General features: G+C 41.2%; 1 pseudogene; it reads right to left on the reverse strand.

Moving 5' to 3' along the window:
- On the reverse strand, nucleotides 14,880-15,408 carry LOC100684565 (NADH dehydrogenase [ubiquinone] 1 beta subcomplex subunit 6 pseudogene; annotated as a pseudogene).

Here is a 26,714-nt window from a genome sequence, read left to right on the forward strand (position 1 = left end):
CCAGTGAAAAGCCGTAAGTTAGCAAGCTGCGTAGCATAGGAAAATCTCCACTTCAGCAAAAACAATGCAGTATATGCAAGGCACTGTTAGTCCTCCTGTGATTGTTTCGATTTCAAAATAAAATTAGGACCATTCCACACTTTGGTGAGTCAGTGGTGTTCTAGGTGCTTCACATAGTCTTCCTCGCTTGAGACTCCCCGTGACACCATGAGGTGGGTATTATTACCCTCACTTTGCAGACGAGAAGCCAGAGGCTTGCCCAGCATCACACAGCTGATAAATGGTAGAGCCAGTCCCTTTCACTTCAAAGCAGATGTTTTCATTACGGCCAAAGGATTGCTTATGGTAGGCCATACGGTGGGTGCCCATCAAATTGTTGTCTATCATCTCTTTCCCATGAGTTTCTTCTTCCCTTATCCATCCACATGATTATGACAGGGGTTGCCACATTTCTACACACTCCTGACCTCCTGCCACATTTGCTTGATCGAGGACATTTTATCCAAGTTGGCCAATCAGTCCTTTCCTTGAAATTTTTGGTTTTGGGAGTAAAAGCAAGAGATGGTCCTCTTGTTGGGTACGTGAGCTGGAACATATAAATCCTGGGAGCAGGGTGGTCACATGCCACCATGTGGTTGAGGAGTAGAGGAGGCTGGTCTGTGGTAGCAGGGAGTAGGAGAGGAGATGCACCAGGAAAACAGAGAGAATAGTGCAGAGAGACCTCCAGGTTCCCTACAGGGCTCCAGGCTGTGGCTCTGTTCTGGGGGCTGCATTTTTTTTATCTTTGATTTTTGTGAGGCACCATGGGTCTTTCCAGTGAATTTCTCTTTGCACTTAAGCTGGTTCAAATTGGGTTCTGTTAACTCTAGCAAAGAGCCCTATTAAATAACATGGGATTTACTTATTTACTTTCAAAGATTTAATTAATTTAGAGAGATGGAGAACAAGCGTTGGGGGAAGGACAGAGGGAGAGGGAGAGAGAGAGAATCTCAAGAGGGAATTTCAAGAATCTCTGTGCTCGTGGCTCCATCTCACCACCCTGAGATCATGACCTGAGCTGAAATCAAGAGTTGGTCACTTTAACTGACTGAGCCACACAGGATTTATTGAAGAGGGGCAATTCACAAAAGGGAGCAAAAAGTGGCACAAACAATATGGGAAAGGCAGGGAGCAGGGGGCCCTGTGGCCTGGGCCATAGGAGCTTCTGTCCCTTGCCCAGTGGCTTGGTCTGTATCTTTCTACTTCTGTGTGTTAGCACTGGGCTTTCATGTACCCAAGGAAGGGTCCCTCACAGGCCCCTACTCGGTCACTATATCTATCCCTCTTCCAGAAGAAAGGGAGGAAGAGTGTCAGCTGACAAAAGCAGAAGCCACTCTATCTGGACCTGACTTGTTCCCTTAGAGCATTCCTCATTTTAATTGTTGATTGCTTGCTTGGCTAAGGCAGGAAAGGAGTTTTTCTGTTTCTGAAGTTTTGATTACCAAGAAATGTAAAGACCTGGAGCAGAGGAACCAGGAAACCATTCTTTTCTCCTCTGGACACCATTCCATATGCTCGTCCTGGGCAGCTTTATGTTAGTGTCCTGACTTTGCCACTTAGCGCAGCGTGACCTTGAGCAAGACATGTCATTATTCTGTCAAATGGAGACAATAACAGCATCTACCGTATAAAGTTGTTGTAAATACTCAATGAGGTCGTGTTTGCAAAATGCTTGGTCTAGAGCCTGGCACCTAGAAAGTGCTCAACAGATGGTAGCAATTATCATTATTTGCTTGCGGATATTTCAGTTCTACTCTCTGAATCCTGAGCTGTCTTGAATGCTGAGCCCTGAAGCCTGAAGGCTCCAACCTGAGTGCTTCTAACTGAAATCTCCTCTACTCCTCACCATTTTAAGGCTGAAGTCCTGGGTCTCAAAAGCGTCTTCCTTAAAAATTTTTGATAACATAGTACACGTATAGAAATACAGAAATCATTTGAATTTTTACCTCTGTGTATATTCACTATCAGGACGAACATCTAGGAGATTCATAGCATTCTAGAAGGTTCCTGTATGTTCCCTCCCAGTCAATATCTATCCTCTCCTCCAGAGGTAAGTCCTGTTCTGACTTCCTTCACCACAGATTTGTGTTACCTGTTCTTGAGCTTCATATAAATGGAATCGTACAGTACACGAGTTGGTATCTAGACTCTTTTCCCTCAATATTATATATATCTATATAGTTGAATATAAAAGTCGTTTATTTTTTTTGCTGTGTAATAATATATGAATATGCCATAGCTTATGCTCTGTAGTGTTGACATACATTTGGATTGGGTCCAGGTTTTGTCCATTAGGCACATATGTCCTCTGGAGGAGAAATGCACACACTGTTCGTGGGTATAATACTTTGCAGTAGAATTGCTCGGTCATGTGGTAATCATACGTTTAGCTTTAATTGTTTCAGTTCAATAATTTCCCGGAGCCTCATCTGAACCTTGAATTTTAAGCCTTTGCCTTGGCAAGCCTCAGAGCCCTCAGCTTCCCCATGATACTTCTGAGGGTGGGGAAAGGATAGGATGGGAAGTAACTGGGAGCTAAGTGGATCCTTGCTGGAAGGTCTGTGGGAACTTGCAAGGATTTCAGGAGCTCCCCACTGAGAGCCGTCAAGGGTTAGGCAGGGTAAAGCAGGTGGTCCCCACACTGTGTGAGAAAGCCAAGATCTGGAGAAGTGACATATCCTCTCCAGGGCAGTCCAGAAAGAGCTCCAATGGCTTAATTCCAATCTCAGTGTGGGAGGTGATCGATCAGTAAAACCTGGTGTGATTCTGGGTGTAGTTCTGTGGGAACTACAGTGAGTTCTGAAAGCTCCTCCCCAGGATTGGGAAGCCAGGGTCCCGCTGACCTAGCTGACCCTTGCTTTGGAAGCTCCAACAGATAATTTGTTACTGTCACCTCCTCCATGGGCTTCTTATCGATACCTTTTCAAAAATAATGCTTTGATTCTGATGGTGACATCTCTGGCAAACTTGAGAATGGACATTTGTTCAGATACTTTGGTTTTCACAGTTATCATAATTTCTTTTTTGAACAAGATATTTTAGCTCTTTTCACTGTACATATTTATTTTCCCAACTGTTCTCATTTGCCAGACAGAAGCCTTATAAAGTATCTCGGAATTTGTAATGGCTAACACTTTGAAAAATGAATTCGATTTTATAAGTCAAGCTGATACAACACAATTTCTCAGATAAATTAATTCCCCAGTTTTGTTGTTGCCTCAATAATTTGTGCCCTAAGTTATTTAGCTATTTACATCAATTTCCCTCAGGCTATTACCAGAACAGCAGAGGGTTTCTAGGTCATTTCTCTTCTCTTAGGAAAAAGGTATGTGTGACTTTTTTTTTTTTTGCCAGATAAAGGGACGTCAAAGCAAACTTGAAATATTGTTCTGTAACTCATTCAGAATCAGGAACTCTGCATTTTCCCCTTGTTACCTCATTTAAAAAAATGTATTTGCAATATTGTTCTGGAGTGTTCTGTTCACATGTATCATAGTCAGAATCCCAGGGTTCAAATCTCATATTTGCCATCTGCTAGCTCCAGAGCTTGGCAAGTCTCCAAATATGGCTTTCCCCATCTGTGGGAGTCACGAAGGCCTGCGTAGTGCAAGGCACTGTCGTGTTGAGGTCACACGTAATGAGCTTGGCCAGGGTGTATGGCCCATGCTCCTTACATGGCAGTAATTATTATTTTGATAGTCACAAAATATGTGTGTATTATGTTGAACTATTTTAGCAAGTTGTGTGATCTATATATTACCACTTATGTCAATTCGGGGTTTAGTCAACATTGACAAATACTAGGGACCCACTCTGTCATGTGCTGCTTTAGGCAAGCAACAGAAACTTCCTCTGGTTAACTGAATTAGAAGGGACATTTGTGATACCAGATAACTGAGGAATCTCCACAAGGCCCAGCAGCCTCGGAGGATCCCCTAAGGCTGCAGACCTTATCCTGTAGATGCCCCGATGGCCTTGCTCTGAGGTGCGATGTCACCGCTAGTGCTGCAGGGCCCGGCAGGCTGCTCCAGCTGCAGTGGAGCTCTGTGGCTGGCTGCCCCTGTCACCTCGTGTCGTCAGACTGGATTCCACAGCATCCCTGTCTCTGCATCACCACCGGGGCACGTATGTCCTGCCCATAGAGCTCAGGTCACAAGTTCTTGCCCAACCCCAGGCAAGGTTGGGCATTTCAACTTTGTAGTGGCAGGTAGGTTTACCTCCTCTATGGGTTTGCTAGGATGATCCTAATGAAAACCCCACACTGGGGGCCTTCGACCACGGAAATTTACTGTCCACACTTCTGGAGCCTGGAGGTCTGAGGTCAAGGGCTTCCCTCTGACCGCTGGAGGGGGAGCCTGTGTTCTGGGCCCCACTCAGCTGCCGGTGGTCCTGGGCTTGGGGCAGCACACTCCAGACCTACCTGGCCTTCTCCCTGCATGCACGTCTCTGGGTCAAATTCCCCCCTTTGGTGTGGATACGAGTCATGTTGGATCTACTCTGACATGGCCTCATCTTGACTAATTACATCTGCAACAACCTATTTCCAAATAAGACCACGTTCTGAGCTCAAGCCATAATACCTCTTAAGGAGGGAGCCTCCTCAAACACAGGAAGGGCAGCCAAAAAAGAATGAAAATACCTACTATAAATTCAGAAAATAGTAACTCCAATCTGTGACACTGTAATAGCTGCTATTGATAAGAGTCATGATCTTATGTGGCTTGAAGATTGTTTTCTATGAATATTAACCGGAATGATTGAAGACACTCAAGCCATGACACTTTTAGGGCTGGAAAAAAAGCCTTAGACATTGATCTGATACTTCTCTTCTTCTAGTGATAAAAGCAGAGGCCCAGAGAAGTTAGGTGACTTGTCCAAGGTCATACAGTGAAGATGGAGCTAGAAACTCCCAGTCCATGGAGATCCCTGGGTGGCTCAGCGGTTTGGCGCCTGCCTTTGGCCCAGGGAACAATCCTGGAGTCCCGGGATCGAGTCCTGCATCAGGCTCCCTGCATGGAGCCTGCTTCTCCCTCCTCCTGTGTCTCTGCCTCTCTCTCTCTCTCTCTCTCTATGTCTATCATAAATAAATAAAATCTTAAAAAAAAAGAAACTCCTAGGCCAGTGATCTTCCTTCTAAAACACATGGGTCTTTGTTACATCTTCCTTTAGCAATCAGGTTTCTTTCAGGTTCTTCTTTCTTTCAGCTTCACATTTATGCAAACCTCAGACTCTGCTTCTGACTCTTTAGGATGGTGGTCCACAGAGCTCCCACTACCCACTTGGTGCTGCCAAGCCCAGTTTCAGGCGGATGAACCTTCCTGCCTTGGGCTTCAGGCTGGTGATGGTGGCGTGTGCAGTTTGGTCTAGGGTTGCTCAGCGCTCAGAAGGCTGTGGGGCAAGGTGGAGTCTGCACAGCCAGGTCTCAGAAGCACCCGCTACCTTTTCTTGAGAAAGGAGAGAAGACCTGGAAGGATAGCAGCTGGTCTTCTCTGATGAGGAAGGATATAAGTGGAGAGAGAGAATGTCAAAAGGAACATTTAGAAGGAAAATTCTTTAGGGCACTTGGATGGCTCAGTCAGTTAAGCTTTGCCTTTAGATCAGGCCATGATCTCTGGATCCATGGGATCCAGCCCTGCATCAAGCTCTCTGCTTAGGGGGGAGTCTGCTTCTCCCTCTTCTTCCCCTTCCCCTGTTTATGCTTTGTCTTTATCTCTCTCTCTCTCTCTCTCTCAAAAACAAAAATTACCACCCCCCTCCCAAAATCCTAAAAATCTTCATGCTCTGCTTTCTTGCAAGGACCAGGGTCCAGGAATTGAGCCAAGAGCTTTGTCACTTGAAAAGCGAGAGCCCTGGGCTTTCATCAGGAGGGGTCACCTTCCTGAGATGCTGGTAGAGCTTAGGTTCCCAGGAGGTATGCTGGGAGCCTTCAGGGTGATGTGCACAACTTTGCTTTTTAAGATGCTGGGATCGCCTATTTAGCCTCTGTGTTCTGTCAAAAGTTGGGGATGGCTTCTTAAGACCTTCATCTCCGACAGGGTATTCATTATAAAGATAAAACAAGCTCCAGATCTTTCTTCTTGTTCCTTTCCAGGCCTCGTGGCCTCCGTTCCAACATATTTTTTATCCAAAGAAGGGGCTCAGATGTGAGATTTCTCTCTTCTCTACATTTTTCTGGGCACACCTGAGAAGATGAGGTACATGCTTTCAGCCTGTTCTTTGCCACTCAGCAGATTGCTGCCCCCGTGAGTAGGAATGCCAGGCCGTTTCCCCTGTCCCTTCCCTCCCTGCGTTGTCTTCTCCCTTTGAGCGGAGGAGTCCTTCCCAGGGAGCGGTCTTAGTTTCTGTGCTGTAGCAACAGCTACTCCAAGCTTGAGGATCTCTATCCTTTTCTTTCTTCTCATGTTGCCCTGTGGCGGGTTAGTACCTCCAGGAGAGCCTGGGCTAGGCCCAGGCGGGGAGGATCCGTCAGTTGCTGGAGACCAAGTCACATATGGAGAAAGGAGAGATTTAGATTTTTTTTTTTGGCTGGTATTAGATTTTTTGATTGTCCTTCCTCCATCCCTCCTCCATCCTAAGACCTTGGGGAATTAGGTGTGTAGTGCCCGGGCCTCTCTTTGAGGCTGGCATTCAGTAAGCGCCTGTTATACTGAATTGCATCTTGTTGGTCACGGCGCGGAGGCCCAGGCCCATTGTGGGGGGTGGGGGGGTGGCTGGCTGCAAGTCAGAAGAACCGGAGGCTGTTCCGGTTGAGGAAGTCCTCTCCCTGGACAAGTTGACCTTTAACAGTTGGTCTGTGCCACACGCACTGGTTTGCTGGGGCTGCCACAGTGCAAACATCACGGCCTGGTGGCGTAAACAACAGAGATTTATTTTCTCCTGGTTCTGGAGGCTGGAAGTGTAAGGTCAGGGTGGTGTCGGGTGTGGCTTCTCCCAAGGCCTCATGTCTTTGGCCTGCAGATGGCGGCCTTCTTGCCGTCATCTCATGTGGCCTTTTCTCTGTGTGGCCCTGGTGTCTCTCTGGGTGCCCAAGTTTCCTCTCCTTAGAAGGATTAGTCAGACTGCATTAGGACCCATGCGTGTGACTTGTTCAACCTTAATGATCTCTTCAAAGGCTCTGCTCCCACATCCTGATGTGCTAAGACTTAGGGCTTCAACATATGAATTTTGGAGGACACAATTCAGCCCGCAGCACCATCTATCTCCTTTTTTTAAATAATAAATTTATTTTTTATTGGTGTTCAGTTTGCCAACATACAGAATAACACCCAGTGCTCATCCCGTCAAGTGCCCCCCTCAGTGCCCGCCACCCAGTCACCCCCACCCCCCGCCCACCTCCCCTTCCACCACCCCTAGTTCGTTTCCCAGAGTTAGGAGTCTTCATGTTCTGTCTCCCTTTCTGATATTTCCTACCCATTTCGTCTATCTCTATAACTGGAATGGATCCTAAGTCAAGGAGTCCGAGACTCTAGGACTGGAATGGGCTTCAGACACCTGCTCCTTCCACTAAACTTATGGGTAAGGGACCGGAATTCAAGAAGTAGAACTGGGCATTCGGGATTAAAAATGAATCAAGGACCCCAACCTCCTTTCCACACAACCCAACCCCTTTGGCTCCAGTGTGGGCTGAAGTTCCAGGCCCTATCCGCCACTGTGGGGATGGACGGTGAGTCAGAAACCTCCTCAGAGCAGTGCTGTGTCCCAGGGGCAGGAGGCCAATGGCGTCCAACTCCTTTCTTCTCAGAGATGCTCCTCTCGGCTCCGTGAAGCCCCCAGCAGCCCCCAGCCTTCTCTCACTGCTGAAAGCCACCCCACCCTCCACCCCCAAACAGCCAGCCAAGCCACCCAACCTCCTTTTAGAGTTCTCCCAGGGAGGACAGGGCACGTTGTCTGTATTTATTTATTTATTTATTTATTTATTTATTTATTTATTTATTTATTTATGATTTTATTTATTTATCCATGAGAGACACACAGAGAGAGAGAGAGAGAGAGAGAGAGAGACAGAGAGAGAGAGAGACAGAGACAGAGACAGAGACACAGGCAAAGGGAGAAGCAGGCTCCATGCAGGGAGCCTAACATGGGACTTGATCCTGGGACTCCAGGATCATGTCCCAGGCCATAGGCAGGTGCTAAGCTGCTGAGCCACCCAGGGATCCCTGTTTATTTATTTTTTATTGAAGTTCGATTTGCCAACATATAGCACAACACCCAGTGCTCATCCCGTCAAGTGCCCCCAATTACCCCGTCCCCCCACCCACCTCCCCTTCCACTACACTTTGTTCATTTCCCAGAGCTAGGAGTCTCTCATGGTTTGTCTGCCTCTCTGATTTTCCCCACTCAGTTCCCCTCCTTTCCCCTATGATCCCTTTCACTATTTCTTACCTTCCCCGTATGAGTGAAACCATATGATGATTGTCCTTCTCCGACTGACTCACTCAGCATCATACCCTCCAGTTCCATCCACCTCGAAGCCAATGGTGGGGGTTCATCCTTTCTGACGGCTGAGGAATATTCCACGGTATACATTGACCACAGCTTCTTTAACCATTCATCTGTCGAAGGATGTCGTGGCTCTTTCCACAGTGTGGCTATTGTGGACACTGCTGCTATGAACATTGGGGTCTTTAGCCATCACCAGCCTTCCCCATCCACCTCCACATTTATCTTTTTCATTTTCCGACTCCTCCACTCTCTTCCTGCCCAGCCCCTTCCAGGCCTGCTCACTGGGCACTTCCTGGGCCTCCCTCCTGCTATTCCTCCTCCACCACAGGCTGGCTCTCCTTGCCTGAGAGGCCGGCTCTTCCGTGGCCCCCATCATTGCTCCCTGGCTGGCCTCCTACAGCCTCCGGTGGAGGTAGGTAGCACGCTCCACTCTGCACTGGAATTTTCCGCTGACACCTTGGCCTGACAGCCACCAAAGCAGCCAAAGTGCAGGGCCAGCATCTCCTTTCCTTTGTACTCTCAGAGTTGGGTACAGCGTCTGCCACAGAGTAGGCCCTCGGTGAGCGCTTCTGGAAGGAGCGAAGTCCCTAATTTCCTGGCTGCTGCTCAGTGGGTCCCAGCGTGACTTGGGCTGATGACCGGCTGACTGTCAGTCTACGGAGCTGAGGCCACTGATGATCCCCTACTGGCTTTGGGGGCAAGGGCTCCAGATCTTCGTTTCCTCATCAGGCATCACTTCAAGCATCGTCCAAGCGCTTACTGTGCGTCAGGCATCGGGTGACCAACAAGACGAGCTTGGCCTTCCCAGGAAGTTCAGTGGGCGTCGCTGCAGAGCTCGACAGCTTCCCTTTTCTGTTTGCTATCATGGATTTGGCAGGATAAAGACCTGAAGTTACAGGGCTGGGCACACATCGGGCTGCTAAAGGTCTGTGGGTAAGTTATTTTTGCCTTGCACACTCCTGCTCTCTTGGATGAACAACATGGTATCGTGGTGCAAAGTGTCAGCCAAGAAATAGAGGCTGACTAACCGGATCCTTTGTGGTTCATCTGAATGCTCCTGGAAATCCACTTTGGCTGTCTGTACTCCCCAGGCCAGTCACAGCTCCCACATCCTCCACTGTTCTCTATTTTAGGGGGGGAAGATAGACTTCAAGTCTTTTTGTGACAGTCCTGCAATTATTGTTCACATTCTCAAATTAATACTCTAGGCATTAAAAATATAATTTGCATTATGATTTGGGGGAGTGATAAATATTGTGCCAAGAAATTTTTTTTTTTGGATGAGACATTGTTAGAATTATGAAATTGTCGATGCGTATGACAGGAAGTTGGGGTTGGGCTCTGAGGAGAGGGAAGAAAGAGAGTCTGTTCTTTAAGTCTGTGGGAGCAACAGCAACGAGTGAATTTATTTACATTGATGAATATATTTACACACAGATGCAGGGTTTTTTTTCTCAATTTATCATTTCTAAGATATAGTAGATCTGCTTTTACATAGTTGAAAGCACATCTTGTGACTGTATGACTCCTTTGACTTTAAAAAATCTGTTTTAAATAGGTAATACACACCCATGAATATCAACGCATTGAAGAGCCTACAGGGGAAGATGAGTGTTGTGTGTGTTTGCAATCCTTTTCTTATTATTGTGGTTAAAAAATATACAATATCGATCATTTTGACCATTTGTAAATATACAGTTCATTGGCATTAAGTACATTCCCAGGGTTGGGTAATCATCACCACCGACTATCCTCGCAACTTTTTTCAGCATGTCCAGCAAAAACTCTATATCCAGTAGACAGTGATTTCCCCTTCCTCCTTCTGGCCCTTGGTAGCCACCGTTCTACTTTCTGCCTCTGAGAATTTGGCTACTCCTAAACCAGGAATCATACGGTATTTGTCCTTTCGTGACTGGCTTATTTCACTTAGTTGTTCTCCAAGATTCATCCGTGTTCTAGCAGGTATCAGAATTTCATTTCTCTTTAGGATGGAATGCTGTTCTGTGGTATGGAGACAGCACGGGCTGTTTATCCATCCTTCCATCCATGGACATTCGGGCTCTGCTGGATGCTGCTGTGCACGTTGACATAAAGTAACTGAGTTCCCGCCTTCAATGCTGTTGAATACGAATCTGCAGGTGTAGTTACTGAATTGTAAATCTTTTTTGCTATTTGGATGGTGAGCCCCTGTGCAGTGTGGGAGGATTCTTTCTTCCTTCTGAGGCAAAGGATCCTCCCTTCTTTCCTTCCTGCTCCTCACTGCAGAGGGTAGAATCATTTTGGGACAATGTCCTTGACTATTGAGTCCGTTGAGTGTGATTTGGGCAGGATCTGAGCTGTCCATTATCCTTCTAACAACCTCCTTCCCACTGAAGTCAGCCAGAGTTGTCTTTATTAGTGCAATGCAGATGTCGAGCGACCGTTTTCCAAACTTTCCTGTTCCCCAGCCCAGCAGGTCTACTCCTTGAGGGATTGTCATCAGTTTCCTGTTCATTCCTCCAGATAATCCATTAGTATTTGAAAATATAAAAGGGGGTGTGTATATTATCTCATTCATTAGCCCTCACCTATGACTAAGGCCTTGAGAATATAAACTATGGCCTGTACCTGTTACCTCAATAATCTTCTAATATCTGTGCTTGGCACCGGGCATGGGACTGGTGTGGCTGCCTGCTGTGGGCTTTACTGACTCCTTGATGGATGAAAAGGTGATAGTAAGATTGTCTTCAAGGGCCTCAGTAGGAAGGCAAGCAGTGAAAAACAAGATGGGGTGCCATGGATGATATGGGAGCTGAGGCTAAAAACCATGTCTGGAGAGACTTTGCTTTGTTTTCTGGGTCCTTCAGTCTCTTCTCTGAGACCCTCATCAGTAGGTTCCATTGCTACTGAAATCCTTGGTATTTAATCCCCTGCCTGGTAGATTAGAGATCAGAGTGCAGTTGGTTTGGGTCCTACGTACCTGTGTTAGAATATAGTGCGTCCTACACGTCTCTTTTTAGGCAGTTTCTTAGATCTCAAGTTGGGATGTCTGATGAACTTTGTCCTACCTGGTGGCTTTGGGCCTCAACTGTTCAGGAAAGAAAGGAAGAAGAAGAGGGAGAGAATAAAGGCCCTGGAAGGCAGATGGAAGGGAGCGCAGAAAGCACGTGGGGACCCATTTAGGAGGTGGCTTTTGTCATTAGGTGAGAGATGATAGGACTTTGGGAGAGGGGAGAGGTGGTGGGGGTGGAGAGGTGCGGGTGGATTCAGGAGAATTTTAGAAGCTAAAGCCATCAGGACCTGGTGAAGGATTCTCAAGGTACGCGTGAAAGAGGACGATGTTAAGGACTCTCCTAGGTTTCTGGCCTGTGCCAAGGATGCACAGCGGGCCATTTGCAGAGACGGGGAACCCCAGAAAAGGACTAGGTGTGGCGAGGAAATGATGACCTGTCAAGAGAGCTCCTGGGCAAAGAACACAGCAACAATGCAACAACAGAGTAAATGCATCAGAAGTCTTCATTCATCAGTTATTTATTGACGACCTAGTGATTGAACCTTTCTGAAAATGGGCCTACCTACCTGTCTGCTCCACGTGGTTGTGATGAGGAGTAAATGAGTATTCCAGACAGCGCACTTGGCATGGAGTCTCATCACTGTCATGAATGAGTCTGGGATGGTTTTAATTTTCTCGTTTATAGAAATGAGGCTGATGGACACCCTTTAATGTCCCTTCTAGTTACTGTATTATTAGAAGCAAAAGCCACTTCTCTCTGCCTCTGTCCTACAAGGCCCTGGACTGTAAGCTAGAGGAGGCCAGGGCATTGTCTGTTTTTGTTTGCTAGGGTCTCGTATATGTTAACACCCCTTGCGGGTGGAGGGACTGGAGTGTTTATCCTGTCTTCTTCACCCACCTATCCCCGTGGGGGATGGACATAATTCAGCTGAACATCCATTACAGAAAAACCAACAGACTCTTTATTTTGCGTTCTGACGTGAAATACGAGACTCTTTTCTGTGGGTGACTCCAAGTCCTAGTCACTTGAATCTATTTTTATCTGCATCCATTTCTGGCAGTAAACTTATTTCAGATTCAAGGGAGCAAAAAATAAAAAGCAAGCTTATCCTTGTCACTTAATAATCAGGAGGACTAGATCCAATGTAACTATTCTGAGCTCTTTCCCAAACCATACCCTGGGGAAAGCATCTCGGGATCCAATCAAAACAACTCAGGGTAATAATGAAGACATTCAGGTGCAGAACCCACTCTCTGGAAAAAACAAACAGCAAAACCAAAAACCAAAGACCAAAAACCAAAAATCCGCCCCAAATCACAACCAACCTTCAAATAAACAAAAGCTCTATTGCCAGCTCCCCACCCTTACCTCACCTTGCCCCATGCCCATCCAATTGCTGGGAAGTGGGTGGAATGTTTTCTAGGTCAGGCTCTCTTTTGCTGGGCAGAAACTTCTCTCCTTTTTGCTGTCAGTATCTTCTGAGAACTTTCTAGTGTTGGACATAATAGTGAGCAGTTTACATGTTTTACTGACCCCCTTCGATCCTCTACATACCGTCATTGGCTCTGACGTGACCACCACCACTGCCTTTGTGACTTGAACATCTTGGTTTTTGTTTGAAAGTCTTTGGAACCAAGACTTTTTCTGCCTCTAACACATATGGACTTTTTCTCCATGTTTCTGAGTCGGGGATGGATTAGGAGGAGAGGAACTTAGGGGATCCTATAGAGATGGAGCTGCCAGGTAACTGGTCATATTTCTCAGGGGCCTCTCACGGTTAAGGAAAATCTTGGCCAGTTTCCTGTTTGAGGCTCCTAGTGTATTTTAAAAATAAAGAAATGCCAAGTTAGGATATTGAAAATTGTGGTATAGTTTACATGTTTAAATGTAATAAGGAAATATCTTTCAAATTTTTTTCTTAGAGTTTTTAATTCCAGTTAGTTAACTTATAAGGCATTGTATTAGTTTCAAGTGAACAATATTTCCATACATCATCTAGCGCTCATCATGATAAATGCTCTTCCTAATCCCCATCACCTCGTTAATCACCTCTCCATCTACCTCCTCACTGGTAACCATAAATTTGTTCTCTATAGCTAAGAGTCTGTTTCTTGGTTTGTCTCTCTCTCGTTTCCTGTTGCTTGTTTGTTTTGTTTCTTAAATTCCACATATAAGTGAAACCAATTGATATTTTTCTTTCTCTGACTGGCTTACTTTGCTTAGCACTCTACTCTCTAGCACCATCTATGTCATTGCAAATGGCAAGATTTCATTCTTTAATGGCTGAGGAATATTCCATTGTATATATATATACACCGCCTCTTCTTTATCCATTCATTAATGGATGGACACTTGGGCTGCTTCCACGTCTTGATTATTGTAGATAATGCTGCTATAAACATAGGGGTCCTTTTGAATTAGTGTTTTTGTATTCTTTGGGTAAAAACCCAGTAGTGCGATTGCTGGATCATAGGGTTGTTCTGTTTTTAACTTTTGGAAGAACCTTCATAGTGGCTGTGTCAGTGTGCATTCCCCATAATAGTGCTCAGGGGTTCCTTTCTCTCCACATCCTCATCAATACCTGTTGTTTCTTGTGTTTTTGACTTTAGCCATTCTGAGAGGTGTGAACTGATATCTCATGGTAGTTTTGATTTGCAATTCCTTGATGATGAGTAATGATGAACGTCTTTTCATGTATTTGTTGGCCATCTGGATGTCTTTGGAGAATGTCTGTTCATGTCTTCTGTCCATTTTTAATTGGATTGTTTTTTGGGTGTTGAATTTTATGTTTTTAAAGTATATTTTGGATACTAACCCTTTATCAGATATGTCATTTGCAAATATCTTCTCCGATTCTAAGGGTTGCCTTTTAGTTTGTTGATTGTTACCTTTGCTGTGCAGAAACTATTTTGATGTAGTCCAAATAGTTCATTTTTGCTTTTTATTTCCCTTATCTCAGAGGACCTATCAAGAAAAAAGTTGCTATGGCTGATGTCAAAGAGTTACTGCCTATGTTCTCTTCTAGAAGTGGTTTGCATCTTGCTGTCCAGTTTTCTCAATGCCATTTGTTGACGAGATAGTCCTTTTCCCATTGGATATTCTTTCCTGCTTTGTTGAAGATTAGTTAACCATATAGTTATGGATTCATTTCTAGGTTTTCTATTCTGTTCTGTTGACCCATGTGTCTGTTTTTGTGCCAGTACCATACTGTTTTGATCACCACAGCTTTGTAATATAGCTTGAAGTTTAGTAATAGTGATGCCTCCAGCTTTGCTTTTCTTTTTCAAGTTTCCTTTGTCTATTTGTGGTCATTTGTGGTTCCATACAAATTTTAGAATTGTATTTTAGAATTTTTATTTATTTATTTATTTTTTAATTTTTTAATTTTTTAATTTTTTTATTTTTTCTCAGAGTAAACTTTATTACTTTTCCAGAAAATATATTCAGTAAATACAGTAATGCATCAATAAACGTGGCCTCATATGCCTTTGAAATTTTTTTGTATGCCTTTGAAATCTTAAAGTAATCTTCAATGATGTTGATCAGGAAATTCTTTCATTGGTGGAATTACTTCTCCAGTCTCCAGAATTATATCACCTGGGAATATTCTGGGCTTTCTTTCAACAATGGCATATGGTTTTGCATTCATATGATATTTGATATAATAATGAACAATCCAGGCAGGTATAAGTACATGAGTAAAAGCAAAGATACTGTGTCGGTATACCTTGTAAATCACGTTCTTCCAGGGGGTCTGGTCCCGCAAAAACTTATTCCAAAATTTCTCCATAGGCCACACCCGCTGCGGAGGCAGCACCGGCTCCCAGGGGCTCAGCTCCTGGTCCTTTAGCCATCGCCTTCTCAGCTGTTGGAGCTGCTGCAGACGAAGCTTCTCGTCTGGCGTGTACCCCGCCATGTCGCCGCCGGCACCAAGTGTATTTTAGAATTTTTAGAATTTCTCTTTTTGTTGCTTCATTATTGGTGCATAGAAATGCCACATATTTCTCTATATTGATTTTGTATCCCATGACTTTGCCAGATTAATTTACCAATTCTAGCAGTTTTTGGTGGGGTCTTTCAGGCTTTCTATATACAGTATCATGTCATCTGCAAATAGTGAAAGTTTCTCTTTTTCCTTGACGATCTGAATGACTTTGATTTCTTTTTGTTGTCTGCTGTCGCTAGGACTTCTAGTGCTATGCTCAATAGAAGTGGTTAGAGTGAACATCCTTCTTCTGTTCCTTATCATAGAGGAAGAGCTCACAGTTTTTCCCCATTGAGAATGATATTAACTGTGGGTTTTTTCATAGATGGCCTTGATTATGTTGAGGTATGTTCCCTCTAACCCTACTTTGTTGATTTTTTTTTGAAATCATGAATGGATATTATACTTTGCCTAATGCTTTCTCAGCATCCATTGAGAAAATCATATGGTTCTTAACTTTTCTTTTATTAATGTGATGTATCATGTTGATTGATTTGCAAATATTGAGCCACTCTTGCAACCCAGGAATAAATCCCACTTGATAGGAGTAAATGATTTTTTAAATATATTGTTGGATTCTGTTTGCTACTATTTTGTTGAGGATTTTTGGATCTATGTTCATCAGAGATACTGGCCTATGGTTCTTTTTTTGGTGGTGTCTTTATCTGGTTTTAGTATCAGGGTAATGCTGGCTTCATAGAGTGAATTTGGAAGTTTTCCTTCCTAATATATTTTTTGAAAAAGTTTGAGAGGAATAGGTAGTAACTCTTCTTGAGATGTTTGATAGAATTCATTTGCAAAGCCACCTGGTCCTGGACTTTTGTTTGTTGGGATTAGTTTTTTGATTACTGATTCAATTTCTTTGCTGGTTATCATTCTATTCAAATTTTCTATTCCTGTTTCAATTTTGGCAGTTTGTTTCTAGAAATTTATTCATTTCTTTTGGGTTGTCCAATTGGTTGGCATATAGTTTTTCATAATATTCTCTTATGATTGCTTGTATTTTTGTGGTGTTGGTTGTTATTTCTTCTCTCTCATTTGCAATTTTATTTATTTGGGTCCTTTCTCTTTTCTTTTTGATAAGTCTGGCTACAGGCTTATCAATTTTATTGATTTTTTTTTTCAAAGATCCAGCACCTGGTTTCACTGATCTCTTCTATTGTATTTTAGTTACTGTATCATTTATTTCTTCTCTAATCTTTGGTTGTTTCCTTCCTTCCACTGGCTTTCCTTTTTTTCTCTTTTTTAAGATTTTATTTATTTATTCATGAGAGACACAGAGAGAGAGAGGCAGAGACACAGGCAGAGGGAGAAGCAGGCTCCCTGCAGGGAGCCTGATGCAGGACTCGATCCCAGGTCTCCAGGATCACACCCTGGGCTGAAGGCGGTGCTAAACCGCAGAGCCACCCGGGCTGTCCTGGCTTTAGTTTCACTTGTTCTTTTTTCTCTTGAGTTGTAAGTGTAAGGTTAAGTTGATTTTTGAGATTTTTCTTGATTCTTGAGGTGGACCTGTATTGCTATAAATTTCCCTCTTAGAACTGCTTTTGCTGCATCTCAAAGGTTTTGGACTGTCGTATTTTCATTTTAATTTGTTTCTATGTACTTTTTAACTACTTCTTTTGCTTTACTGGTTGGCCTATTCATTGTTTATTAGCATGTAATTTAACCTCCATGTATTTGTGGTCTCTCTAGATTTTTTCTTGTGGTTGACTTCTAGTTTCATAGCATCAAGATCAGAGAAGATGCATGGTATGAGTTCAATCTTGAATTTGTTGAGGCTGGTTTTGTGGACTAATATGTGATCCATTCTGGAAAATGTTCCATATGCACCTGAAAAGAATGTGCATGCTGCTCTTTTAGGATGAAGTGGTCTGAATATATCTGTTAAAGCCATGTGGTCCAGTGTGTCATTCAAAGCCACTGTTTCCTTGTTGATTTTCTGTTTAAATGATCTGTCCATTGATATGAGTGGGTATTTAAGTCTCCTACTATTATTTTATTATTATCAATTAGTTTCTTTTAGTTTGTTGTTAGCTGTTTTATGTATTTGGATCTCTTATGTTGAGTGCATAAATATTTCCATTGTTATATCTTCTTGTTGGATTGTCACATAAAGAAATATCACGAATAACACATGAAAATGTAGTTGTTTTTGTCCTAAAATACTCATAAAATTAATCAAATATTAACTATTAGTTTTGTATTTTTAGTCAGTGGAGAAAAGTTGGATGATTCAACAAATGACGTTGGGACACATGATATACTAAAAATAAGTTCACGATGGAGCAATTTAAACCTGACCAATTAAATCATAAAAGTATTTGAAAAGAAGTCAAGTTCATAGATATAAAGAACAGATAGGTGGCTGCCTGAGGCAAAAAGTGGTGGGGAGGTAAGATGGGTGGGGGAAGACAAAAGGTAGAACCATCAGTTAGTTATAAAGTAAGTCAGTCCTGTGGATGTAATGAAGAGCATGGAAACTATAATTAACAATATGTACTGTATATTTGAAAGTCATCAAACGAATAGATCTCAACCTCCTGGTCACAAGAAAAATAATTTTGTATCTATGTATGGCGATGGATGGAAAATAGACTTATTGTAGTGATCATTTCACAATATATACAAATATTGAATCATGTTAATACCTGAAAGAAACATAATATTGTATGTCAATTATACCTCAGTTTCAAAAAAAAATGAAAATACTCAAAGAAACAGTGGAAAAATTTAAAAAATTCATCTTGGTGGGAAAGACTTCTGTGTGACACAAAACCCAGAAGCTGAAGAGATAGCATTAATGTATTTGAATAAATGAAAGTACAAGATTTCTGCAAAGCAAAACGTACATAATCAAAGTAAAAGGACAAACAATAAATGGCAAAAAAGTGTAATTCCAAACACAGACTTGTTGATGTCCCTAGTATATGAAGAGATCCTATAATTTAATAGAAGAGAAACAAGCCCATAGAAAAATGGGCAAAGGTCATAAATTAATAGTTTAAGATAAAGTGGAAGTGGCTCGGATGTATGAATAAATTCCCAACCCTACTCCTAATAAGAGAATGCAAATTGAAGCATCATTAAGACATCGCTTTTCACCTGTTAAACTGCAAAAATGTGAAAATGTTTGCTAGTTTTGTTAGAAAGTATATGGGAATTAGATATTCTTCTAGAGTGACAGTGGGAATGAAAACTCCATGAAGACCCACTTGCAAGCATTGATGTATATTACAAATGTAAGTGCCTTTTGGCCTGCACATGCCACTTCTAGAACCTAATCCTACATTTATACAACTATATGACAGATATATGAGATCCTTCATTGCAGCATATTAGAGAATTTTGAAAGGAATTACATATCTACTAAGAGGGGATGGAACATTACACACACATTAAAATAGAGTAGATCCTCAGATACAAATATGGAATACACTTCAAAATATATTAAGGAAAAATAAAAATAAAAAACAAATTATGTGTGGATCAATTTGTGTAGTATTTTCCACTTTAAGAATATATATATATATATTTTAGAATATGTGTTACCTATGTGATATGCATACATATGTATATATTTGCTTGCAGATGTATATATAGTCTATCTCTGAAGCTCACAAACAAAATCTCCCAACAGAGTAAGAGGGTTACTGTGAGACAGAGATGGAAAGGAGATCTGTCTTTCACTATGTTGCATTTGAACTTTTAAAATTTGTATATTATTAGCAAAAATTATGATTTAATAAATAAAAATGGAACAATTGTGGACCCTCAGAAGTGCAGTTCTGTAATGGGACACAAGCTTCGGTTTTTAAGTTGTCCCCCTGCCCCCACCTGCTGGGACAGACCCTGGAAGTCTTCATGACCCCTTCCCCTTATTTTGCTGCGCACCCCTGGGTGATATCCAAGGGTCACTTTATAATTATACTTCATGGTCCTATTATATTTAATAGCTTCCATATTTAGAAGATGCTGCCATTCTAACAGAGGAAGATACCAGAACCCAGAGAAAGCTTTTTTGCTCAAAGGGAAGCTTTCTTTTCTCCTAAGAATATCTTTGTGCAGGTAGATGAAATTGCTTTTGTGGTGATATGAACAAAGAACTGAACTGTATGACTTTTTCTTTCTGATATGTTTTTTTGAATCAAGGCAGCTGTTCTTCATGCATTATAAATGACTTTTTCTAAGCTTCCACCCTTCCTTCCTCCCTTCTTCCTTCCCTCTTCCTTTTCTTTGTTCCTTCCTGTATAAATCCATTTTGCAAGTAGGTGCTGTTGGAAGTTCTCTTTGCCTGTGATTGCCAAATCACAGCCCCCACTTGGTGACATAGGAATTCCCTAAAAAAAGATTCTGCAGATTGAAAACTTTGACAGTACTTTTGTTTGCTAATTCCTTTTTAAAGTGATAAAGCTGTATTAATGATATCAAGATCATAAACTCTGCACCAGGCTTCATTCTAGAGATGTTAGGTACCAAATCTACAGCTTTAGCTCTGGGTTCCCTTCTGAGTTATGGACCTGTGTTTGTTCACAACAAAGGTCATGATCTAGGTTTCACCTGCAAACCTCTCCTCCCTCTTTTTTTCTATACTGGCCAGTGGTGTGTGAGTTCTAGTGCAGTTGCAGAAGGCCCAGAAAGGTCTGCATTAGCTTTTTGTTGAAATTCAGACTCTGATCCAATACATCTGGGGTGGTTCTCCATTTCTAACAAACTCTCAGATGAACATACCCTGCTGCTGGTTGTCTCAGTATTTTTATTCCTGATTGTAATATCTTGTTTACTCATATTCCAGAGTTATATTACTTATTTGTTTACTTGTTTATTGTTTGTCTCCCCCACTGAGTACAAACTCTATGAAGGCAGCCTTATTTCTATTGTTATCTACTGTGTGTCTATTACACTGCCTGGAATTTAATAGTTGTTAATTAAATATGGAATGATACATGAATGAATGAACATACTAAAGAGATTGTCATGAGAAGTGACTCAAGCTGGAAAGCTGGGAGGTTGTTGATGGAAATACTCAGCTATCAAGGGCAACCGAGGTGAAAGGTTAAGAAAAATTAAAAGCGTAAGTGGAAGATAGGCAGAAGTTGGCTAATTGAAACTGTTGAGCGACAAGAGCAAGGGTTTAAGAGAAAAGTGTATAATATCAGAGTTCATGGTCCTACTATGAACCTAATAATTTAATATTAAAATTCTGAGTATTTTTGCTATGCAACTCCTTGTACTTTACTCACATGGTAGCCTGGACAAATAGCATCAACTATCATGTCTAAGTTCTTTGGAATGTCATTGAAGATTCAAAAAGCTTACCATTAGCTCTTTTATATAGACTCATCTACCAAATTATTTTTCCATTAGTTCTTTTATCTAGACTCATCTTCCAATTTGTTCTCCCCCTTTCTCTCCAAGACCTGGCTACATTGCCTACCAAGTCATTGTCTAAGCTCTTGCTGTGCTTGCTGTCGATTAATCTGACCTCTTATTGAAATTCTACTCATTTTTCTGGGTCAGCCCACATGCCATCTTTTCCTTGAAATCATTTTTAATCCTATTAATATTATTTCCTTTTCCTATACAGCTTTGACACTTCAGTTATAATCCTTAACATATTTTGCCTAGACACCAGTGTGCAGTGTGTCACCCTCAGGACATTAGAATTTCATTAATGGCAAGTCCTAGTCTTATTAATTTTTGTGTTCTCCATAGTGCATTACAGTGTTATGTGTTGTTGAAGCTCAATAAATATTGGTTTAAACTGGTGCATAAGAAAAGAATAGTGAAACTTTGCATTTATATATAGAAGTTATAACTTTCACAACACATTCATAGACTTCCTTTACTTTATTTTTATTTTTATTTTTATTTTTTTATTTATTTATGATAGTCACACAGAGAGAGAGAGAGGCAGAGACACAGGCAGAGGGAGAAGCAGGCTCCATGCACCGGGAGCCCCACGTGGGATTCGATCCCGGGTCTCCAGGATCGCGCCCTGGGCCAAAGGCAGGCGCTAAACCGCTGCGCCACCCAGGGATCCCGACTTCCTTTACTTTAAAAAAAACTTAACTGATTGATTTATTGATTGAGAGTGAGAGAGAGAAAGAGTGAGTGGGGAGAGGAGCAGAGGGAAAAGGAGAGAGAGAATCCCAAGCAGACTCCACTCCGGGTGTGGAGCCTGATATGGGGCTTGATCCCTTGACACTAAGATCATGACCTGAGCTAAAATCAAGAGTTGGATGCTTAACTGAGCCATCCAGGTGCCCTGCATAGACTTCCTTTTTTGACCATGATGGAGGGACTGGATGTGATACCATTACCCAAATAATGAAAAAACTAAAAAAATAAATGAAACATTTGTCTTCAGCTATTATGGGACACAGGGCTGTGATTCTTTAGAGAAAGGAAATGGGTGAGATAAGCTCTGTGATCAGTACAATTATTTGCCTAAAGTCACTTTCTCCATCATGAAGCTGAGTGGTTTGTATGTGGTTCCTAAGCAGGCTATGATGATTTTGCTGAGTTCAGGAGACAGTGATCAGAGTTGATAAAGGCTGAGAAACCTAGAAGTTTGGAGAACTATGCAGAAAAATAACTCCATATATTTGTATGGGATCCTCTTGTGTCTTTGCTGAATACTAATGTGTACAGGTATAGAGTGAAACTCCACGAAGTAGGGCAGAGAGTACCTAGGTTTCTGTGAGCTAAACAATTGCCAAACCTCACACAATGCTGGGTGACATCTGAATTGTGACTAACTAGATTGGAGAATCCTTATTGGTCATTTGGGCCATTCAATAGAGATTCTAAAAGGACCATACCTTATTTGCATGATAAATTATCAGTAAAGTAAGGACTTTACAAAGCTTTTTTAAAAAAAGCCTAAAAAGGATCAAAGTATACTGCAATTAACGTAATTGATTTGCCAGAACAAAGACAAATACTCTCTAGAGGAAGGGAACAAAATATAAATTCTCACAATGTAAAACTTAGCATGTCTAAGATCTAACAAAAAACTGTAAATATACTAAGATATGGGAAAATGTAATACACAACCAGAATAAAACTCCACCAGGAGAAATGGGGTGAGAAGTGATAGAGATGATAAAATTAATGAACAGAAAGGGTAAAACATCCAGCTATTATTATAACTATGATCAATATATTAAAAATGAATATTATAAAAAGAGAAATGGAAGATAATAAAAACTTCCATGGATGAAAATTCAGTATGTTAGAAAAAAATTTACTGGTAGGAATTTATAGAACATTAGGCATTGTCAATAGAGACAATAGAGATATTGTCAAGACAATATCAGTAAATACAAACACATAACAACTGAAAATACCCAAAATGAAGCACAGAGAGGAAAACAACAATAGCAATAAAAAAGAAAAATAAAAAGAACTGAGTCTTAGTGACCTATAAAACTTATAGAACAGTGTCAAGTTCTCTCCCACACACAAATTTGGAATCCTAGAAAGAGTGGGAGATGGGTGGGGCAGAAAAAAGATTTGAAGAAAAGAATGAAAAAATTTTAAATTTGATGAAACTATAACTTGGCAATCTAAGATGTTTAAAGTATAAGAATGATAAGCACAAAGAAAACCATACCGAAGCACATTAAAATCAAATTCTTGAAACCAGAGATGAGAAAAATTTTAAAGCAGCCAGAGGAGAAAAAAAAATACCCGGCATAAAGAGGAGCAAAAATAAAAATTATTCTAGATTGTTGGAGAATTATGAAAGCCAAAATGCAAGGAAAGAAATGTCTACCTTGAAGTCTATACTCAAAGAGCATCTGTTTAAAATTTGGAAAGGAGCATCGATTCCTGATTAAAACTCCTCAGAGTGTAGGGATAGAGGGAGCATTCCTCAGCATCTTAAAAGCCATCTACGAAAAGCCCACAGCAAATATCATTCTCAATGGGGAAGCACTGGGAGCCTTTCCCCTAAGATTAGGAACAGGACAGGGATGTCCTCTCTCACCACTGCTATTCACATACTAGAAGTCCTAGCCTTCGCAATCAGACAACAAAAAGAAATAAAAGGCATTCAAATTGGCAAAGAAGGAGTCAAACTGTCCCTCTTCGCCAATGACATGATACTCTACATAGAAAACCCAAAAGACTCCACCCCAAGATTGCTAGAACTCATACAGCAATTTGGCAGTGTGGCAGGATACAAAATCAATGCCCAGAAGTCAGTGGCATTTCTATACACTAACCATGAGACTGAAGAAAGAGAAACTAAGGAGTCAATCCTATTTACAATTGCATCCAAAAGCATAAGATACCTAGGAATAAACCTAACCAGAGAGGTAAAGGATCTATACCCTAAAAACTACAGAGCACTTCTGAAAGAAATTGAGGAAGATACAAAGAGATGAAAAAATATTCCATGCTCATGGATTGGAAGAATTAATATAGTGAAAATGTCAATGTTACCCAGGGCAATTTACACGTTTAATGCAATCCCTATCAAAATACCATGGACTTTCTTCAGAGAATTGGAACAAATTATTTTAAGATTTGTGTGGAATCAGAAAAGACCCCGAATAGCCAGGGGAATTTTAAAAAAGAAAACCATAGCTGGGGGCATCACAATGCCAGATTTCAGGTTGTACTACAAAGCTGTGGTCATCAAGACAGTGTGGTACTGGCACAAAAACAGACACACAGATCAATGGAACAGAATAGAGAATCCAGAAGTGGACCCTCAACTCTATGGTCAACTAATATTCGATAAAGGAGGAAAGACTATCCACTGGAAGAAAGACAGTCCCTTCAATAAATGGTGCTGGGAAAATTGGACATCCACATGCAGAAGAATGAAACTAGACCACTCTCTTTCACCAGACACAAAGATAAACTCACAATGGATGAAAGATCTAAATGTGAGACAAGATTCCATCAAAATCCTAGAGGAGAACACAGGCAACACCGTTTTTGACCTTGGCCACAGCAACTTCTTGCAAGATACATCCATGAAGGCAAGAGAAACAAAAGCAAAAATGAACTATTGGGACTTCATCAAGATAAGAAGCTTTTGCACAGCAAAGGATACAGTCAACAAAACTCAAAGACAACCTACGGAATGGGAGAAGATATTTGCAAATGACGTATCAGATAAAGGGCTAGTTTCCAAGATCTATAAAGAACTTATTAAACTCAACACCAAAGAAACAAACAATCCAATCTGGGCAAAAGACATGAACAGAAATCTCACAGAGGAAGACATAGACATGGCCAACATGCACATGAGAAAATGCTCCGCATCACTTGCCATCAGGGAAATACAAATCAAAACCACAATGAGATCCCACCTCACACCAGTGAGAATGGGGAAAATTGACAAGGCAGGAAACCACACATGTTGGAGAGGATGCGGAGGAAAGGGAACCTTCTCACAGTGTTGGTGGGAATGTGAACTGGTGTAGCCACTCTGGAAAACTGTGTGGAGGTTCCTCAAAGAGTTAAAAATAGACCTGCCCTACGACCCAGCAATTGCGCTGTTGGGGATTTACCCCAAAGATACAGATGCAATGAAACGCCGGGACACCCGCACCCCAGTGTTCACAGAAGCAATGTCCACAATAGCCAAACTGTGGAAGGAGCCTCGGTGTCCATCGAAAGATGAATGGATAAAGAAGCTGTGGTCTGTGTATACAATGGAATATTCCTCAGCCATTGGAAACGACAAATACCCACCATTTGTTCGACGTGGATATAACTGGAGGGTATTATGCTGAGTGAAATAAGTCAATCAGAGAAGGACACACACTATATGGTCTCATTCTCTTGGGGAATATAAAAAATAGTGAAAGGGAATAAAGGGGAAAGAAGAAAAAACGAGTGGGAAATATCAGAAAGGGAGACAGAACATGAAAGACTCCTAACTCTGGAAAACGAACTAGGGGTGGTGGAAGGGGAGGTGGGTGGGTGGTGGGGGTAACTGGGTGACGGGTACTGAGGTGGACACTTGATGGGATGAGCACTGGGTGTTATTCTATATGTTGGCAAATTGAACACCAATAAAAATAAATTTATAAAAAAATAAAATTTGGAAAGGAAATAAAAAATTTCCAAACAAAAGCTAAGAGAATTTATTACTAGCAGACAATCATTATAAGAAATTTTAAAGGCTTGTTTAAGTGGAAGAAAAATAATAGTAGATATAAAATTGAATCTATCAAAGGAATAAAGAGTGCTGGCAAAGATAAATACTTGTATGAATATAAATAACTTTTATCCTTTAAAATGTCTTTAATTTATGGTTAACTGTTTAAAAAATGAATTGTGGATTTCATAACATGTAGAAGTAAAATGTATAACAAAGCACAAACTATGGGAGAATGCTGTTAGGTTCTTACATTAACTTAAAGTGGAATATTATTTGAAAATAGATTGTGACAGGTTAAAGATGTGTATTTTAAACTCTAAGCTTAGTATAAAAACAAAAAAACCAAAGAGGTGCAGATAACTAGTCAATAGTAGAGACAAAAAGGAATCCTAAAAAGCAAACACATTTAACAAAAATCCTGTGACCACATGGATACACCTAGGAGGCATCATATTACTTATCATGAAATAAGTCATAAAAGACAAACATTATATGGTTTCATTTATATGTAAAGTCTAAAAACAAAGCAAATGAACAAACAAAAAACCAGAAATGGACTCATAAATACAGATATAAAAAAACTTCAATGAAGCCAAAGAAGAGAAAAAAATGACCAAAGAAGAGTTGAGATTAATAAAAAATAGATAACAAGATGGTAGATTTAAAAGTCAACAATAAAAAATAAAAAAAGCCAACAATATTGATCATTACATTAAATGTAAATGGCCTGTTTCTTAATTAAATGGTAGAGATGATCAGACTGGACAAAAAACAAGACTCAATTATATGCTATCTAGCAGGAACCCATTTTCAATATGGTAACAGGTTAAAGGCAGAAAGGATAGACACATGCAAACACAAACCTTAGTTAAGAAAGCTGGAGTGGTTATATTTATATCAGATAGAGTATTCTTCATACTAGGAATATGACTAGGAAGAGACATATTTTATAATGGTGAGAGGTTATCTTGTTAGTATATACTTAATTTTTAAAGAATACTGCGAAACCATTTTTCAGAGTGGTTTGGCCATTTTACATACCACTGGCAGCATATGAGGGTTTCAGATTTTCTACATCCTTTCCAAGACTTGGTATCTTCAATATCTTTGATTCTGGCCCACCCATTGAGTA

The sequence above is a fragment of the Canis lupus genome, chromosome 22 (genome assembly GCF_011100685.1).
Source record: "Canis lupus familiaris isolate Mischka breed German Shepherd chromosome 22, alternate assembly UU_Cfam_GSD_1.0, whole genome shotgun sequence".
Lineage (NCBI taxonomy): Eukaryota > Metazoa > Chordata > Mammalia > Carnivora > Canidae > Canis > Canis lupus.